This window comes from Camelus ferus, chromosome 3 (genome assembly GCF_009834535.1).
Source record: "Camelus ferus isolate YT-003-E chromosome 3, BCGSAC_Cfer_1.0, whole genome shotgun sequence".
Classification (NCBI taxonomy): Eukaryota; Metazoa; Chordata; class Mammalia; order Artiodactyla; family Camelidae; genus Camelus; species Camelus ferus.
The window spans coordinates 108,645,862-108,651,861 of NC_045698.1; the positions used below are offsets into that span (position 1 = coordinate 108,645,862).

Here is a 6,000-nt window from a genome sequence, read left to right on the forward strand (position 1 = left end):
CAGTCCAGCCACCTGGATTTGTCCAGAATCAATCTCAAAGCACTTTCAAATCTGTCACTGCATTTAATCCTCACATGATGGGCAGCTGGAGCAGGAGAATTATTCCCATTTTACAAGCGGAAAACTGAGGCACAGTTCAGATGATCAGCTGTTGTGGCTTGCCCGGCACTGAGCAGGCTCCCAGGAGGTGGGACTTTTGGTGCTAAAATCAGGAAGGCCTCTGGTAAATGGGGACCGGTTGGTTACCTTAGGTACGGTTATAGGACTTGTCACATAACTTGATCAGAGATGAGTGAGGGACTCAAATCAGGCCTTCAGACTCTTTCCTCCACCCCAATGTGGAGAGATTGAGAGAGTGCTCTACCTGGGTCAGCTCTCTGAAAACCCACTACAAAACCCTTATCTTTCATCATTTTCCCATTGATAGGTGAAAATTTCATTCCAAACTAGCCTGGCTCATTGGACCAGCCTTTTGGGAACCACTGGCTGCATCCCAGCTTTGTCTTTATTTCATGAATTCCCTCCATGTTTTTCCTGACAAGCAGTTGTCCCACCAACAGTGTCCTACCAAAGGGGCACTTTTCAAACAGCAATTCCCGAAAGCTCTAACAGCCCCAACGTCTGCCCCCGTGCTAAGCAGCAGTCCGTGTCCCTGTGGCTTTATCCCCCTGATCTAATTCTGCCCTCCAGCATCTCAGAGAATGAATCTAATTCCTCCTCCACTGATAACCTTTCCCAGGTCTCCAAAGGAGCCCTGTTTACTTTGCAGTGACCCATTATCTCTGTTTTCCTTGGATCCAGGACTGAAACTTTTGATGTTGTCTGTTTATCTTATATGAACCACTACATTGGCTAATTAATTGATGTGTATTTGCTTAGGACTGACTGCTGAGTGTAGAAAAGCTGCTTGTCTGAGGCTTCTCCCTACTTAAACACTTCTGTACCTCCCTTGCCCACAGGTGAAGTGTTCACTTTTTAGTATAACGTTCAAGAACGTTCACAGTTTAGACTCAGCAGTTGTAATCTCATTCTCAGAAATCCCCCTCATCATGACCATACTCCCCATGCCTGGTGCTTCCTAACCCTGGACTTGTGATTTCACTTTTCCGTTTTCATAGAGTACTCCCTGAAGGTTTTCTAACTCACACCCACTATTGGAATTAATCTCTTTTTGGTACTTCCATAACCCTTTATCTTAAAAATCAGATATAGCCTTCCCTGAACGACTGAGAAGAATTTTGCCTCCCAGACCAGACTGTACATTCCTGGAAAGATGAGGCTTATAACTGTATTCGTATTAAGGTATTCTTTACTCCTACTTAATACAGTATTTGACACTCAGTTGGCCCTCATAAATGTTTGGATAGCTGACCAGAAGACATCAACTCTTTACTCCAAAGGCTTTATAATCAAGTAAAGGCTAAAGCTAATCTATGTGAAACAGTGTGGACAGGGCAGTGAATTGACTACTAGTTGCCAGGGAAGTTTAAAGAAAAGGTCAAGAACAGATCAAGGGTTCAAGGAAAAATCCAAAGCAAACATGGGGAGCACTGCAGGGCAACCAGGTATTAGGAGAGAAGTTCATGAGAACAGTAAGTTGTAGGTACATAGAAGCAGGAAGAAACCCAATGGGTTGAAGGAGAGCAGGATGCCTAGCAACCTAGTCTGATTAAAACTGAAGCTTCCTCAACCTCAATGTTCATCAGCAGATGAATGGATAAGGAAGATGTGGTATATATACATGATGGAATACTACTTAGCCATAAAAAGAATGAAATAATGCCATTTTCAGCAACATGGATGGACCTAGAGATTATCATATGAAGTGAAGTCAGACAGATAAAGACAAATATCATGTGATATTACTTATATGTGGAATCTTTAAAAAAATGATACAAATGAACTTATTTACAAACCAGAAATAGACCCACAGACATAGAAAACAAGCTTATGGTTACCAAAGGGAAAAGGTTGGGAGGAGGAATAAATTAGGAGTTTGGGATTAGCAGATATAAACTACTATATATAGAATAGGTAAACAACAAGGACCTACTGCATAGCCTAGTGAACTATATTCAATACCTTGTAATAAACTAGAATGAAAAAGCATCTGAAAAATTAATATATACACACATACACACACAACTGAATCATCTGGCTGTATACCAGAAACTAACACAGCATTGTAAATCAGTTATACTTCAGCTTAAAAAAACACAAAAAGGTCCATATCTAAGGATTGTCTAAGAGATGAAGGAACTTGCACTATTACAGAAAAAATTTTGGAACAATATGTATCATTGCTGGCTAATAATTACTTCTGTGGGATTTTTAAATTTTACAATATTAATGTACTATTCTTGTAAATTATAAAAATCACTAGGACTTTGGAATGTATATGTAGGAAAAGTAAATTAAATATTATTTTTATTTTTTAAAAAATGAAGCTTCCTTTGAGGAACAGAGAAAGAGCGTATCATTGCAGGCTGGGCGTCAACTCCAAGAATTGTTTCACCCAACACTCTTCAAATGCTTGAATTCACGATTTTGAGGGAAGAGGTGGAAGTGTGGACAACCGCTTGAGAATTGAAGCCTGGAGTTCAGTCCTTAGCCTTTCATAAGTTGAAGCTCAATTAAAATCATCTCAGATACCTCCCTTGGCTGCTTTTGCTTTTTCCAAACTTTAATTTCCCTGCAAGTACATGATAATATACTTCTTCACAGTCGCAAAGTTAAATGCATTGACGCTTAATGACTACAAGATCACCAGAGAGAATATCTTTCCAGAGTCCCAACCCCTCCCTCCCCAAGACTTCCAAAGAGAATTCATGGATTCAGAGGCTCCCCTGAACCCATCAGCTCCTGTGGCTGAAGGTCAGGGCTGAGATAGTGAAGAGTTTCTTCTGCTCATCGGCCCTCTCGGGGAATAAATGTCACACATATCACCATGTCAGTGATTACTGACCTAGCTGCATTGTCTGATGGCCCAGGACCATCCCCTTCTACTGAACATCTGTCTGCATCTGGGAATTTCCAGGTGACTCTTACCCTGCTGAATGAGGACCATACCTGATTCTGTTTTCTTTGTTTGCTTTATGTTTGTGTGTTTTTCTTGATTCCAAGAGCAGGACTTGGCATAGGAAAAGTTCTACTGGAGATTTGTTTAATCACATAAGTAAATGTTATAACCATCAGTATCTGAGCCCTTTATAAATGCCTTGCCAAGATCCTTGCAGTTCTGTTTTTTATTCAAATTATAGAGGAAAATAAGAACAGTGTATCCAGATGCATTCAGCCTAAAGGACTTTTCTTTATTCTGAAATGTCGTCCTTCTTATTTCTTTGATCCTTCGAGTGTCCTTAATTCAATTAGAGGGAGGTGACGCTAGATGGTGATTGCTCTCTTTAAACATTTCTATTTAGCACAGTTAATACTTAATACACACCCGTGTCAGTTCTCTTACCTGCACTTTGTTTTTCCTTCATTCATGAAATATAGATGTCTGGACACTACTGCTAGTCTGGAGGGTGGCCTCTGTTATCCAGGACCCTGGATTTTGCGCATACCTGGGTTTTTACCTTACTAAGTTCTTGGCTTCTATTTTACTGTAATATTTTTAGAGGGGGATATTTTTAAATCTTTAACTTCTGTTTTGAACGTATTGAACATAACCTTTTCTTGAGGATTCTATCATTATCAATGGCACTTGGTTACAGTACAGTGGATCTTCTGGAAGAGACATATTATAGGGCAGTTTTCCAAAACCAGAATAGCCCCGGGCTATCACCCTTCAAGGACCATCAAGTTTTAAAAATGACTGCGTAAGTGTGGGGACAAAAGGCCTAAATGAGCACTGGAGGGGGGCTGTCAATGCATACAGCACCCCAGCTTTGGAAAGTCCATGCTCATGGATTTTAGTCACACAGAGCTGGGTTAGATCCTCAGGCAAGTTATTTATTTGTCTGTGGAATGGAAATAGCAATAATATGACAACCAAATATGATGTGAGGATTAAATGAAATGATGCATGTAAAGCACTTAGTACAACGCCTGGCCCATAATAAGCTCTCAACAAAACAAATGTTAACTACAGGGTCACCCTGTGACCCTATGTATTTTCTTTGCACACTTTTTGGTCCTTACCTGTTATATTCTGGATAGGTAAGTTTGCTAAAGAGCTGAATTAGAGACACAAGATGATATGGCATTTAATTTTTGTTCATTCATTCATTCATTCAGGGGAAAATACATTATTTCTCAAGCTCTCACACAGCATGGAGCAGCTTGTACTAAATATTTCAGGGGAGGGGGTCTAAAAACACAGGAACCATCATCTGTGATCTTGGGAACCGATGGTCTATTCGAGGACACCCAGCTCACAGCAAAATGAAAATTAAGAACCTCAGTATTTACTCTCTCTTTCGCTTGCTCCCTGCACCTTCCCCACCTGAGCCCAGCTCCCTTTGTCCCTGCACCAACACCCACCCCTACTTTGAGTCTTTCTACCTATATTCTCTTAAAATGGAGAGGTAGGAGAGAGAGGAGAAGGGTGGGTCACAAAACCTAGGCAGTGACTGCACTGAAAGCAATCTCAGGACCAGTCAGTCCCCTCTGCGTGTTCTCAAACTTAGAGTGCATTTGGTTTTTGGTTTTTAGTGGGGGTTTTTTGTTTGTTTGTTTGTTTGCTTTTTGAGAGCAAGCATGAGAGAAAGAGAAAGAGTTGGCGCACAAAGTTATCTGAAAGACTAAAGAGTCCATTTCCAAAATCTGTTAATGGCAATTGTTTTCTCAGCTTGAAAATTGCCACATTTAAACTCACCATGTGGGGTAGGCAAAATCATAAATATGAACTCCTTTTCAGGCAGCAAACAGCATTTGGAGTCTTTCTCTTTTGCCTTCAGGGATCCATATGCCACAGTCTAGTTAGCTGCCCAGCAACTGACAAACATAAATAAAAGGTAATGGTTGTAGTAAACGGAGTTCCTGTGAGTCAAAAAGTGTCTTCCAGGGAGGGATCACCATGCTTCCTAACACACTAGAGTCGCCAAATAGCAAAGGGTTAGCTCTTTCAAAAACAAACTAACAAAAGCAATAACAATAAAAAGTCTGCCCTGTCCATGGTCTACACTTTACAGTGGGGTAGAACAGGCATCAGAAAGTTCAGAGCAGTAAAAGGATCAGAGAGCGAGAGGCCATGGGGAGAGGAATGGACCCAACGGCCCATTTGCCTTCCCCTGACTACCCCTTCTGCCTACTGTCAATGTAGCTCCTTTGAACCCCTCTCCTTCATCCCTTTATTGCTTCTTGGTGGCCTGTGAACCCATCCCAGCTGAGTTAAGGTAAAAAATTGAGCCTTAACTTAATGTGCCACCATCAACAGAGAAATCCTTAGAAGGAAGTAGTAAAATGAGAGATGGTACAAGTTATGTCCTGAAATACGGCCAACTCCTTGCCTAAAGAACTAGATGGCGGATTGAAGGATGAGGTGGTAAATCCAGTCAACTACAGTATTCCAGCCACTAACTCATGCACCAGTGGGCCTAGCACATAAACCTTTATAAGCAACACATGAACAGGGTCTCAGTGGTACAAGTGAGGATTGTGGGTACAGGAATTTAGATCCACTCCCTTGGCCCTCCCAGATGGCCCTGGATATGTTATCTGTACATGTTGTCATTGATGTGGCCAGAAACCCCTGCCTTGGGATGTGCTGAGTACTAACTTGATTTACTGGAGCAGGTGTCTGTGGTTCTCCAAAGCTGTCAACTGTTGAGCATGATGATTCCAACTAAAAGTTTCATAACCCTTCACTGCCTTTCTCTTTTAACCCTAAGCAGCAGTCAAGTATGGGAAGTCAGATTGTTTTGAAAGCCTCAGGAAAATGACTCTACCGCGGCCTTCTGATGAATCTGTTTTTGTGTCCTGAAATGTCTGAAGTGTTTAATTACATCTTAATCTGATTCTGTCCTCTTCTACTTCTTAGGTTTTCCTGAAATTTGC

At 41.2% G+C, this 6,000-nt stretch overlaps 1 protein-coding gene across 5 annotated transcripts in view; it reads left to right on the top strand.

The window, feature by feature from the left end:
* The window catches only part of GRIA1 (glutamate ionotropic receptor AMPA type subunit 1), a 289,206-nt gene that overhangs the window by 264,496 nt on the left and 18,710 nt on the right, over positions 1–6,000 (top strand). The window lies entirely within an intron of this gene.